The 15225-nt window shown below is 35.4% G+C and overlaps 1 non-coding gene across 1 annotated transcript; it reads left to right on the top strand.

Moving 5' to 3' along the window:
- The first annotated feature begins 13424 nt into the window (after positions 1–13424).
- LOC118662085 lies at positions 13425–13557 on the top strand. Its single transcript, XR_004969589.1, has one exon. It is a non-coding gene; the product is annotated as a U11 spliceosomal RNA (small nuclear RNA).
- Positions 13558–15225: the final 1668 nt, after the last annotated feature.

The raw sequence follows: 15225 nt of genomic DNA, 5'->3' as shown, positions 1-15225 counted from the left end.
TGTGTCTTTTTTACAACTGACTGTCTTGACTCCCTCTTATTAGGACTCATGTGATTACGTTGGGCCCACGTGGACAATCTAGGATACTCTCCCCATTTCAAGAACCTTAACCTCATCACATCTGTCATGTCCCTCTGCCATGTAAGGTAATAGATTCACAGGTTCAAGAAATTAGAACTTCGTGACACTTTGAGGCAGGGGAGTTGGAGGGATAGTGGTGGTGCAAATTCTGCCTACCATATCCCTTTTCAAAATTTTGTAAGTTTTCTTTTATTTGCCTATTATTGAGTTACTGGTGGCCCAGTGCACAAAATTTGTGCACATTAAAAGGGGATTAATTAGAAGAAATCTTTTAATATTGCTATTTGCCCTTTCTCTATAATAGAAATGTCAGAGATGAAAGAAAATTAGCAAAATGTATATGAAAATCTTCCTCCTGTCAGAGTCTGGAGTGCACCGCGGGACCCAGAGTCAAGTCCCCGCTCATCCACGGCACCTCAAAATCACGTGAGACTCAGACCCAGCCGGCCCCACCCCCATTGGGTGAGATCCAGACCTGGCAGGCCCCATCCTTGTCAAGCCCTGCCAGGCTGGGAGTGCAGCCTCAGGTCCCCCATCAAGCCCTGCAAGGTGGGGGAGCAGAGCCTCAGGTCCCTTGTCAAGCCCCGCCAGGCAGGGGGTGCTGCCTCAAGTCCCTTGCCCCAGCGCAGCACCACACAGCCTCAGGTCCCTGCTGATTGCTAGTTAAGGCTTGTTACGGGAACTCAGCCTCTGCTGTGGGTGCAGCCATCTTGTGTTATGGAAACCCTGCCTCCGCTGTGGGCACCACCACCTTTGTGATGGCGTGACAGTCAATTTGCATATTCCATCTTTATTAGATAGGATGTCATGTAATAAGAAAATAATATATGACCAGATTATTATTTTTTCTGATTTCTTGGTATTTGGAAATTTTTGATTCCCAAATATAGGGCACCATTACTTGTTTAGCATATTTTAAATGCAGGAACTAAAGGATAACTAAGCCATTGATATTATTGATTGAACTTTCTTACATCAACCTGTGACAAATTTTAAGTAGAGGATATATACAAAGACTTATGTTACAATAATGTGTTGATAGTAATCAAGACATTACTATTAATATATAACATACTAATTATTAAAAACAATTACAGAACACCTTAATAAATTAATTTACATGGTAATCATTAAGAACAGGACTAAAAATTGTCTATAGAATCTCATCTACTATAGAACTTGGCTTATGCTAAAATATATTATCATTTCATATGTCTTTATTAAGTGACAAATAAATATTGTCATCAGGCCAATTTCTCTCAAGAGTTGTAAGCCCCAAACTCCTTTGATTTAAAATCTATATGAGAGTCTTGAAGTTTATGCTACTTATTTTTTACTTCCTTTTCTAGAACTTTTTTTTGTCCAAACTCTAGTCTTATTTTAAGATATCCAAGGTTAAGACTCACCTTTATGCTTTCAGTGAGCACAGACGAATGCACTTAAATCCAGAAAGCCAAAGGCAATATTAGGAGTTCTCACATTTCTTTCCATGAGTATTTTAAGAGAAGATTTACCCCATTCTCAAGCACAGATTGAAACGTGTCAGGATGCAGGGAATGGTCTGTGGGGCAGGCAGAGGTCCAAGTGTGTCCAGCGGAGGTCTTTTCACTCGGGGGGTACCAGAAAGCAGGAAGGATAAGGAAAGCACGGCCAATACTGCATGTGAGAAACTAAAGCTACCACATCTGTAACTCAGTTTTCCAACAAAAGGCAGGAAGAAGAGGAATGCAGCTCTCAGTCACCCACTTGAAACAGCAGTTAAGCTCAAAAAAGGACTGACAGAAAGGTAATTTTACTTAAAAGTGCATTTGTCTGCAAGCAGCCATGATGTCCTTCTAAAGCTGAAGGGATAAACAAACTGTGGGACAGCCACATGATAGAAAATTATTCAGTGATAAAAATAACTGAATTATCACGTTGTGAAAAGACACAGACGCTCAAATGCATATGATCATTTGAAAAGGCTACATGCTATAGGATTCCAACTATCTGACATCCTAAAAAAAAAGGCAAAGCTATAGGGGCAGTTAAAAGATCAGAGATTGCCAGAGATTTGGAAAAGGAAGGGAGAAAGAGGAAATGGATGGGTGGGTTTTTAGAGCAGTGAAACTTTCTGTCTGATACTGTAATGGTGGATAAATGACATCATGCCTTTGTCATAACCCATGGAGGGTACAACACAGTGAACCCTAATCTAAACTGTGGACTTAGCTAATAATAATGGATCAATGCTGGTTAATCAATGGTAACAAAACTACCACAATAATACACATTGTTAATAGTAGGGGAAACTGTGAGGGAGGAGAGAAAAGGGTTATAAGGGAATTTCCTGGAAAAGAAAAAGTGCATTGATGTAGCTTCTTGCTAGTTGGAAATAACGTTGTAATCACAGAGCTAACCACTGGACTGACACAGAGATTCTGGACTCTGATAAAGGAGTTAGTCTCTAGGGTGAGTTTCAGTGGAATATAATCTTGCTGCAAAGAATCATAATAGAGCCTGATTTCTTGTCTTTATGGAATATTACTCTTCTTCAGTTTTTTGTTACTGTACTTTGGGTTCTCTCTTCAAAGATTATCTGAAGGGAAATCGTTTTAATGTCCCACAATGACCTCTTAAAGCACAGAGCATATTCCATGAAACTGAGGCACATCCCCTTGATTCTGTACACTCTACCCTTGAGGTTATTTTATTAAAATATTTGAAAGACCCTGAATTTGCAGCTGTAGCCCAACTCTGACCATATTTACCCCCTTGTTGTGCCACTTTCTTATGGTAACTATCCTCAGATTATTAAAATTATTTTATCTTGAGGATATTACTGGTTTTCATTAATTCATTTGTGAGACTTCTGTAAGGAGATGAAGTTTCCATGGTTGACCAAGAATATCAACTCCACTGTTACATAATATTGCTAAATGAGCTGAGAGTAGGAGAAGGTTGTCATAAATGTGACAAAATATTTATTTGTGTGAACCTGTGCCACCAGGTTAAATATCCCTTTAAAAGTTTTAGCCCTGACTGGTGTTGCTAAATGGTTAGTGTCAGCCCACCAAAGGGTAGTGGTTCGATTCCAGGTCAAGGGCACCTAATTGGGTTTCAGGTTCAATCCCCAGCCATTCTGGGTGTGTGTGGGAGGCAACCAATCAATATGTCTCAATTCATTTGATGTTTCTCTCTCTCTCACTCTCTCCCCCACTTCCTCCTTTCCACTCTTAAAAAATCAATGAAAAAAATATCCTTAGGTGAATATTGAGGATTAACAACAACAACAAAAAAGTTAAAAGTTTTATATAAAAGTTAAATTTGTACTGAGGGAATATATACAACATAAGAAAATCAGACCCTGACTTTTTTTTTCCAGTGGATTTAGATCTGTAAATATGACAGAAATTGTTCTTAGGAATTATTTTTTGTTGTTATATTTATAAAAAATCAATTGCATATTTATACAGGGTGGGGCAAAGGTAGGTTTACAGTTGTTCATAGAAAAATAATATAATTGATAAATAATAATATAGAAATAAACTGTGTTTTCCATATTCATAACTGTAAACCTACTTTATTCCCATCCTGTATGAAATAAAGATTCATAGCATATTTTCTTTAATCTGTATATAAGTATTTATGACTAGCTTTTAAAATTATGAAATTATAAATACTACACAAAATTAACAGTACAGAAAAGCATATGGTAAAAATAAATATTTCTCTCATAAATACCCTATTGCCTATTCATATTTCCCAGAATATTTTCTATGTAATGACTTCTAGTTTGTCTTTTCAAAATTACCTATGCATATATAGGCATATATATATATATATATATATATATATATATATATATGAGCATGTAATGTATATTTTAAAACATGTGATGAATCACACACACACACTGTATAAACATATTTTGACATCATCCCATGTAATGCTCCATCAATCATGTGCATATGGGTATTGATGTATGATGTGTGTGTCTAATGAGTGTGGTTTTGTGCTTCAGGAATATGCATCTGAGAGAAATATTCATACTTTCCTTTAATTATTGAAATGCACCTCTAATGACAATCACCTGATATAGCAAATAGCTTTGTCTAGAATCCTGTAGCTCATATCTTGAGGATAGAGTATAAGTTACAGTAGATCATTAAGGTTCAACAATAGATTTCCTGAACCCATGTTAGTCTTGCAAACTTGGCTTCATAAATTTACTGCAGTCTTGGAGTGCTCTGACACGACACTTCCAATACTTCAAAAGTTTACATCTGGCTGTTGGCCAAATAATACAATCTTGGTTTGACTGTCAGTGGAAAATATTCAATTAGACGAATGCACAGTGGAATGAGCTCTTCCTACAGGATTTAAACTCAACAAAACATGGCCATGTAATTTCAGTAGGGCTGAATTTCTCATAAAGCAATGCCACTCTGAATGTTAAATGAAATTAAATATTCTTTATTTTTCTGGCAATAGCCTTATGGGTAGATTATAAACCTCCCCCATTCCAGAGATGTCTTATTTTTATGCCAGAAATCCAGAATTAGAAGGCAGCAAATTGTGATCTTTAAAATCCTCTGGAGAGTTCTCGGTAAGTGGAGCTATTTGTATTTTTTGGCTACATCATAGGCAGCTCAATATTGCCTGGTAATGCACTCCGTTTTTCCAAATATGAAACCGTTTGCGTATCTGTATGGTTTGCAGTGGGAAAGCAGATTTAAGGACTAGTTTATGAGTAGATCTTGAAAAGAGCTATTAATGCTAGTCAAAGTTTATTTGCCATACAGGCAAATGTATTAACCATTTACTCTAAAGCCAGTGGCTTTTAATGACCAACAGGACATTTTTGTAAATGCCTGGTGTTACTCTATGCAATAAATTAAACACACACACACACACACACACACACACACACACACACACACACACACATCCCTGAAGTGATTAATAATGAGAACTCAATTTTTCATAGTACAAATAAAAGTCGTTTGTTAAAAAGGAAAATTCCTAACCTATGGAAGTCATGGTAAATTAAGGGCATGCATTTAGTGGCCAGTATATAGTTTAATTTAAGGTTGAGTTTCAAACATAGAACTTCAGATGGTAGGATAACAACAGGGAAGGGGCACATACGTGAACTGTGAGAAGCTGGTTGTTGGATGGGAGCGTATTTTTCTCTCCCTGTTTCGCATGTGGGATTCTTTTCTTGTATCTTTTGGCTTTTCCAAGCCGCAATTACATTGCTTGATGTCATTTTATTGTTGAAACTGCCTGCAGAAATGCTATGTGCTAATTCTGGATATCAGAAAAAAATGCAAGGAATTGAATTCTTATTCTATTAATAGGTACAAAAACAATATATTAATTTATACAGTTTTAAACTAGCGTGAGATAAATAGGTGGGAGCTATATCAGCTTAAACTTTTGATGTGAAGAGCCCATCCTCTGAATTCTGACTTGCAGAGGTTACTTTACATGTTGTAAGACACCCCAGCATTTAAATAATAAGCTTAGCTACCAGTGAAAAATTGGATGTCAACAAATTATTCTCTAACCATCGCGCATCTCTCCTTTCTTCTTCACCAAGGACTATCCAATATTCAGTTTTCCTGACCTTTTGCACATTGACTTGTTCCACATATATTCCTCCATCTTTCTGAGATTATAAAGTTGCTTAAATATTGACCAGTTAATTTTACATAATCCACGTTGGAATGGCAGTGAATATGAACAGACTGAAGGCGCTCATCTCCAGAGGCCCATTCTCTTCTCTGTTGGAATATATAATCACATAATTAAAAGATGTTAAACAATAAAAATGTAAAAAGTGGAAGTCTTCACATTGTTCTATTCCCGAGTGTTAGCAGCTATTAACAATTTAACGTCTACCCTTCAATAATTTTTTCTATATGAAAAATGGAAATGAAATCATACTATATATGTTCTCTGTATCTCTTTTCAATTAATATATCTTGAATCATTTTAATACATATAAATCTTCTAAGTTCTTTTTAACTAGTATGTAGCATTTTGGTGTATAAAGGCATTATGATTTAATGAACCAAATTTCTATTAATAGGTATTGAGTCTATTTTTTACTTTGTCAACTAACAACAGTAGTGAAACCAACAAAACTGCTACAGATGACCGTATATCTCTTCACATATTTCTCTGAATACTAACTTAGTTAAATCACCTGTAATTTGAATTACAGAATCAAGGAAATATATAATGCTAATTTTGTTACTTGTGATCGATTTTCCCTCCAGAAAGCATCTCCCTGTTTCCACTTCTATGTGCAAAATATTTCTCAGTGGTCTTTGGCAGAAGACCTTTTGAGAACTCTTGGATATTTGAGACCAATTAGTAAAAGCAGTTTATACAGGTGAACACAAAAGACTGTGCCCTTTCAACCTCTTGAGTCTATTTGGTACATACGCAGGGAGGGTTACCATGAAAGCAGTGTCCTCCAGACAAGAAACTTCAAGGGAGCAGTGTTCTGAGAGGTGAACTGACCTTTGGTTTTACACGTTGCTAACTGTTCAGAAGTCCATGGGGTTTGTCAGTATGGCAGGTGTTTACTAGGTTCTTTGACTATTGCATGGATTTTACGGATTCAAGTGTAACATATGTGCAGTGAAGGATAGCATCATTTGGGGGAATTTGTTCCCAGAGTATATTATGTTTACACCAAGAACTGAAATCCAGAGTATGTTTCAATGGTATGACTGGACTCTGTTACTTAGGAATATATTAATACTGAATATTATAATTTCATTTAAAAAGAAAAGGAGAGAAACTTTTATGATGAGAAAGTGATATCCTTTCCTTCAGGAAAACTAACTAAAATCTTGTTACGGAGGGTTCTTCTATTCTATTTTTTTATAGATAATGAAGGCTGGAAGTTTGTTTTATTAGCAGTTTTAAACTTTATGTGCCATTTTGTACAATGTTTCCTCTATGGCATACGTAATTTTACAAATATTAAAAAATGTGCTCAACATCAGAGATTCTTTGTTAGTTAAAGTTAAGGATGAGATTTTAGTGTTGTACTGTTATTCCTGGGAACTCACAAGTGCCTGAACCACGAATCCTACCAAATACTTCTCCCTCAACCCCATGAAGTTCCTACAGGAACTGTTTAATGAATTTATTTACTTATTTGGAATTGACTCTTCAATAGCTGTGTAATTTCCTAATCCTCTAATGCAAGTCACTAGGGAAAAGCCTGAGTTAGAACTTTGGCATAGGCCTGGAGGTCTAAGTGGGATCTCCTACTTTGCCATATTCCTACTGCTATTGAAATCCAAAAGTGCACAACAGGCCAGAGAGAGACTGAGTCAGGGACTTAGGCACATTTCCCCCCACAGCCACCACAGTGAGCACAAAGTCTGAGAGGAAAGGTAGAGCAGGGACCTTGGTCTTTAAGGCACAGTGGTAAAATGAAAGCCACTAGATGTCCAGGTTCTCATCAATCATACTGAGGAAAGTAATGCTTAAATAGTGTATGTTATGCAATCTAAACCACGCATGTATGCAATCTTCTAAGCACCTCACATATAGCCCCTCATTACTCCTCATAACAACTCTGCTGGGTAAGAGCCCAGAAGATAACTGAGGTCCAATAACGACATCAGCCCCCAAATCATAGTATGAATTGGGGTCTGAATCTAGATAGTCTGGTTTCAGAGCCAGTGCTCTTGGTCATTTTGCTCTACTTTTTCTTCAGTGGAGATTATGAGGGTAGAACAGATGAAAAAGAATTTGGTATTGCTGGACACAAGGTGTGTCTAATTGGACATGAGAAAGTAATTTCAATGGTATTTAAAATTGTTTGATTTCTCATCACACACTTGGTACCTTCATTTAATTCTCATAATAATTATTTGGTGCAGACACTTATTGATCCTGCTTTGAAGATGAAAAATCTAAGCAGAGGGAGAGTAAAGTAACCTGTTTGCGGCTGAAAAGTTGGAAAGTTGTAAAACCTGGAATCATAACTATGTTTCAGTTTGCTATGTCAGTCTTTTCTGCTAGGCTATGAGAGGATGAATGTATTCTTTCCCACTATTCCCTGACATTCTGAACTTGCTTAGCTCATTAAGATTAGTCAAAAAGGTTATCCAGAATTCGGTACTTTTTTTGTGGTGGAGAAGAGCCAATAGTTATCTATCTGTCTGTCTGTCTATCTATCTACTTATTTATATTTGAGGCTGGTAGTCTTTAAAGGGAGGCCTAGTTCCACCTGGGGCTTCTGATTGATAAAAGCGCGCGCACACACGCACGCGCGCGCGCGCACACACACACACACAGTTGGGAATACTAAAATGGGTATTTCCATTGTTCTCAGGTGTCTTTGAAATATATCTTAATGTGATATTAATTAAAACAAGTTCAAAGACATAGTGTAGATTAGTCAGAAATTTTAACTCTTGTTTGATTAAATATTTAAACTTCTTGAAAAAAAGCAAGAGCTTTCTGTCCAGCTTGCTCCACCCAGATTTGAGAGCTCAGAAGTGAATCCAATTACGACATGTAAAAGGAGGCCATTAACAACATGAATCACACCTCATTATTACATTTCCAGAGAGAAATTATAACACAGAATGAAATTTCCTTCCTGATTGGAGAAATATAATTTCAAAGATCTTAAACCCTGAATTTATCCATACTGATAACCCCTTTTGGCGATAGAGAAGTCTTAATTATATGCTAACATTAGTAACTTAGTGAAAGAAAGTGAACTTTCTTTCTCTCCTAAGGGGAAATATTCTAATTCCAAACTTTCCCTGTTTTTCACTGTTCCCAAATCTCCATGGGTAAACAAGAAATCAAAACAGTTCTGCAACTGCTTCCCACTCCAGCACTGGATTTATTGTGAGATCTGATATCAGAGCTTTTATCTTCACTTGTGAGTAGTGTATTTCACCTTTGTAGCATTCAACGCCTTGAGTGACATTAATTGCCCAGATTCCACACATGACTGGCTCTTGCCTACTTCTGCTACCTTCTAAGAAGGTTTTTATTTTTTTCTGGTATCGTCACTGAGTTAACTAGAGGGACATTCTCAACAGATTAAGGTGCTGTTATTGACATTTCTAAATTTATAATATCTTCAGCAACTCAACTGAAAAAAATTAGATTATTGCTGCTCCACATTCCCTTCAGGGTTTTAATTTTCCAAGCCATAATATATTTTATTAGTTATTTTTGAGGCATTAAAAAACACACAACACTTTCTACTTCCTTTACTTCTAAAGCAAAACTTCTATTTCTCAAAACTTCCATTTTTTAGTGATTTATCCTAATCCTCCCAAAAGTTTAAGTTTAAAAATATCCAATCTACCTTTGAATTTGCAAATATTTCTTTTCTGTTTTTGACAAGAAAAATACCATATTGCTGGTAGATTTTAAATTATTTTCCTTTTGCTTTGTTTAAATATTTATTCCCTGTACACACTCTCCTATATTCTGCTTTGTCCTTTCTTCAAAAGCCAAGGAGTAGCAGGTCACTCCAAAGCATCTGTTGTGTTTAACAAACAAAAACACCTGCCCATTATCCTCTTCCTGATTGCGGCGTTTTTGTACAGGAAATGGACTTTTATAATAGGCTTGGACAAATTGTTTCATCTGGCTTCTTTTTAGTGGATTTGGTCTTTCCTATATCTTCTTCCCACCTTTCCTTAACCTTCACACAGGGCAGAACTGTTTCTCTATGTACAATCACTCAATCCCTTTGAAACTATGAAGTAAGTGATTTCAGTAGAATTCTCCTCTTATCTTCCTAGCTTTTGTTTATCAAGTATATTATCATCTAACTAAGTTGACTCAGTATGAAAAATAAGTTCCCCAATTGCTCCAATTATTAATGGTTTCCTATGCTTTCAGAGAGAGTCTCAAATGTTTCTTCACCTTGTTTCCCTCTCAGGAAGTCAATTCAACCTCCTGTATGAAATGGTTTCCCTGTTCTATGCCAGACCAACTGCTATCTAAGTTGCTTATCTAGAACTGGATTGATCTAAATGGTGCATTTAATTAAACTATTTAGATTGTATTTAGGAGTGCCTATTGGAAGTCTTAATGTCCACTGTCTTATATCTTGACCTAAGATGCTAGGAGGGTTTGATCTCCTTTGATTGCTTTCTTCCTTAGAGTCGAGATCAATTTAGCCATATTACCCTCTATATCAGTGGTTCTTAACCTTTTTTTGGCCACACCCCACCTAAGCATCTCTAAAATCCTGATGTCCTCCCCCACCCCCCCGTGACATATAATTCTTATTATTCAAAAAGTGAACTCCTATTCACACAGAGGAAGCCTAAAAGGCCATTAAGGCCTAAACAAGTTTTCAAAGGACATGGCATCCTTGAGAGAGAAAAATAAAGGAATAAAGGACAGTTGAAGTACTGAGGAAGAAATCACTGAGAAATTGTTAAAAAAATAATATAAAGTGATATGAAAAAAATAGCAAATACAGTTTCAAAATATAATAGAGAACTGAAATGCATAAATATGACACAATATATATTTATATACTGTATATGAGGCATGTAGAACCATAAGAAATGCAAAAACATCACTGTTAATAACTCATTCTCAAATTGCCCCCTTAAAAATCAAATTGCCCCCCTATGGGGCATGTGCCCTAAGTTGGGAACTGCTCTATATCCTCAAACATTTTACTGAGTACTATTCTGCCTCCTTGACATAATTGAAACCCTGAGGACAATTTCCCATATAGTATGTTTAAATAGGTATTGTTGTTGTTGTTTTTTACCATATTTCATGAACCTCAAGGTGGAGAAGAGAGGCTGGCAATTCTCTATTGCTGCTTCAGGCCATTCTTCCTCTAATTCCCTAGATTAGTTTGTTGCCATAACAAAGTATCACAGTCGGAGTGACTTAAACAGAACTGTATCTTCTCATAATTCTGGAGGCAAGAAGTTCCAGATCAGGGTGTTGGCAGAGTTGTTTCTTCTGAGGCCTCTATTCTTCATGTATAGATGTCTGTCTTCTCGGTAGATCTTCACATCATCTTCCCTCTGTGGGCGTCTGTGACCTAATAGCTTCTTCTCATAGGGGCTTCGGTCAATTGGATTAGGCCCATCCTAATGACCTATTTTAACCTTAATCTCCAAAGAGAGCCATATTCTGAAATACTGAGGGTTGGAATTTTAACATATAAATTTTGGCATGGGAGGCATTTTAGCCCACAGCATCTTCCTACTCATTCTCACACATTTGAAATCTAAGCTTCTGCCATGTTTTTCTCTTGGTTCTTGATATTTGACCTGATTATTCTCCTTTATTTGGCAAAAAAGTAAGCACCTTTTACAAATCTTACCTTCATTTTGAATAATTTCAGAGTCATATCAATGTCCCACCTTCCAATACTGTTTTATACAGTTTTTTTAAAAAAATCCTTTAGCTTCTTTTTTCCAGTCACCCATAACTGTTCTATCCAAAATCTCTGAGTTAAATCTCACTCTTCTCTCTTCCACTTTGCTTATTCTACAATTCCCATTTCCATGCTTCCTCAGCATCATTAGAAAACATTTATAACTTTATTTCCCCCAATGTTTTAGGTTTCTTTCTCCTTTATTTTTCTGCTTATCAACATTAAATTTCATGCATAATAATTTCAGTTGTACTTTTATAAATATACTAAATTCTCTCTCTCTCTTTCTCTCTTTTACTATAGTTGTATGGTAACTCCTTAACCATGGATGAACCCAGTTATATCTTGTTTGTATCCCAGCACTGAAAGAGCAAATCCAGTGAGTACAAGTTTCACTATAAATGCATGACACTTACCTCTGCATTGCTTGTCAGCCTTTCTATATTTCTCTGGCCAATTCATTCATTCATTCATTCATTCATTCATTCAACTATATAAAACTTTTAAAAATTCTTCACAGACTTCAACTCTCTTTCTTTCCTTCTCCATCTCTCACCTTATCTTCCACATCACTAAGAAAATAGAAGCACTCATCTCTTTCAGGTCAAACATACCAATCTATGTGGAAAACACTGTATCCAACTGTGTATGAGATCTCTCTTCTTGTGGATTTCAATGGAGTCTCAAAATTATGGTCTTTCCCCACCTTTCTCCAAATGAAACTCCCTCCTTCCAATGTTACCTATTTCAGTGAAAGGTAGTTCTAGCCATATACTATTATAAGCCAGAAAATATTGATAGTCCCCTTCTCCTCTCCTCTTTTTTATTCTACTCATAAGCTTTATTGCTTTTATCTTCTAAATATCTTTACTGATTTTGCTCCATATTCTTCACTTCACTATCCTGTTCCTAATTACCAATAAATATGGCTTCTATAAGCACTCTCCTATTAATCTCCTTAACAACCTCCATTTCTTCACAATCCAATCAGAATAACCTTTTGAAAACACAGATATATTAATGGTACTACCTTTCCTCCTCTGTTTAAAATTCTTTGAAGTTGCCAGTTTTTCTTGCGTTAATGGTGATATATATCTACATATATGCCTAATATGCAAATTGTCCCTCAGGAATTCAACAGAGGGAATGATTGCTCCCTATAATATGTGCTGACCACTGTGGAGAGGCACAGAACAAAGGAAGGCCCTGGCTGGAGCCAGCAGCTGGGGAAGGGAGGCCCTAATCATCGGCCAGGCCTAGAGACCCTACCCATGCATGAATTTCGTGCACTAGGCCTCTAGTAGTGAATATAAGACTCAGCATGGCCTCTCCAGCAACTCTTTCTTACATCATATATCCTTTGCATTTCAGTTCTAATTTTCTACTTTCCTTTAGTTCATTGTACATGCTGGGTCCCTCTTATCACATTTACATCCAATTTCCCTTCTTTTCATCTGTCAGTTTCTACTGGTTATGTCTTATGTATCCCAATAAGTATGAAACACTAAGGATACTCTCAATAAATACTTGAAAATTGATAACTAAATAAATGCATGAATGAAGAATTGAATTTGGGGAGTGGAATAATATATATGTCAAATTAGTAGGATAATTTCAGGTATAGAAATGATGAGTTCATGTTAATGAAGGAATCTTACAATAGCGAATTTGAATTGCAATGCAGATTTCTCAATGTCAACTGTAATATTCTTTACACCAACATCAAATTAATCAGTATATCATCTCTTTTCTATCTCTTTTGATTTACTTTGCATCAATTTACTTCTAGCTTTAGAATAATGGTTTTAATTCAAGACACTATTCTTTTTCATCTTATTTTCTAAAAGAATCCTCCTCTTGTCTTCCTGTTTCTAGTCTTATTTTTCTAGTATATTTTTCCATTTTTTCAAATTTTCAGAGTGATCTTATTAAAATACAAAACATATCAAAAAAGGGTTTTGTTGTGAGTGCCACACGTAGGGCAGCTTGATTGCTCTACATGCTGAATCGACATCAAGAGATTTCAAAAGCATAATTTTTTGGTATCTGGGCAGCTGGTGATCATTGGTCCTGGTGCCCCCCAAAAATAAATAAAATAAACAAAACATATCAAGCTACTTCACAGCTTATGTACCCTCAGTGTCTTCATATTGTCTTTAGGATAAAATCTAAAAGCCCAAGGGATGGCCCTCCTCTCCATCTTTCCTGGGATCTCTTCCTTGATTAATTATCTTATATTGAAATTGCCTGTTTTCTCATCTGTTTTCCTCTCTGGCTTGTTGACTCTTTATGCTTATTCACCACAGCCAGCACAGAAACATGACACATCATAGATGCTCCATAAACCTTTACAAAATAAATTGACCATGAATTAATACATTTAAGATGTTTCAAAGTAGTAAAAAGCATTATTATGGAACATTGAGGTTATCTAGTTTTTCTTCAATATTGTAATAAATAGTGCTCTGCTCATTGGTAGCCTTTATTAGTGCCATTAATTAACACCGATAAACCAGTGAATTAACATTGATCTTAAATTTATGTCATTGGTTGCCCCAAACCTACTCTTTGTCAAATGACGAGCAATAAGGCATATTCTCTGTGCCCTTAAATCAAGCTAAAGTTAATTTTCCTTGAGTTTAAAAGTCTGATGGTCTAATAACATGTTTTCACATGTTAGTGGAATGCCTTAGGAGTTACTCAGTAATTGTGTATTGAATAAAATTTAAAAATGAATAAATGATCTAAGTGGGCTCTGTCTTAGATTTATATATAAATTTTAAAATTTGAAAAGATGAGTCAAATTCAAAAGTTTTTGCTTATTTTAGATGTTTATATGATTCTTTTTATTTTCTATGTTTATCATTTGCTATCCACAAGGTAGAATATGCCATCAACATTTTCTAATTCACAATTTTCCTTTATCTTTTTGGAGATATTTGAACTTGAAGAAGAAGAGATGGTCCTTAGTTGTTAAATCATTTAAAAATATTGACAAGAATTGTATAATTCTGTTAAAGCGTGAAAGTAGAATTAGTGGTCACATATGTGAGGAAGGGGCTGCTAGATTTAAAAAATAATAGGTTTTTATTCCTGTTTAATAAAGTTTTTTTTTCTTGGAAAAAAACACATAATAATATATAAATTAAAGTCAATGTCCTGCTAGCAATTCCAACTCAAAATAAAATGAAAGAAATTTATATCCCAGAATCTATGCTGAGAAATTATTTCAGAAAACAAAAATTTGAAGTGTATGAGTACTTTGTCTTCTCAGACATAACACTTACCTTGGTCTTCACAAGTCTGCTCCAGTGGCCAGACTGCCCTTTCAAAATCTAATGTTGGGAGTTAAAATCCTAATCTCCAACTCTCTATTTTGGATTGCCATTACCATTTTATTTGAAATCTTGACATTTTGATATTTGTTATACAAATGTTCAATACGTTAAAGTTATTTTTTATACAGTTAAATATTATTATGGTATAAATCTACCAAGAAATTTCAAAATTAATACAACTTTGAGAAGGTTAAATTTATATTTATGGGTGAATTGAAAATTAATCATGTGACGGAGTATGCAAATAAAATATATTATTTTGCATTTTGAAGTATCACAATGTAAAAGAACAAGTCCCAAGAAGAAAACAACCACCTATTATCCATTTATTTTAAATTTTCATTAAAGTGCTATAAGAGAAAATAGCAATAATTTATTATTTTTATAGGTAAAGATATTAAAACTACAGAA

Source organism: Myotis myotis, unplaced genomic scaffold, assembly GCF_014108235.1.
Source record: "Myotis myotis isolate mMyoMyo1 unplaced genomic scaffold, mMyoMyo1.p scaffold_m19_p_1, whole genome shotgun sequence".
NCBI classification, from domain to species: Eukaryota; Metazoa; Chordata; class Mammalia; order Chiroptera; family Vespertilionidae; genus Myotis; species Myotis myotis.
This window is presented reverse-complemented; position numbering and strand designations above follow the sequence as displayed.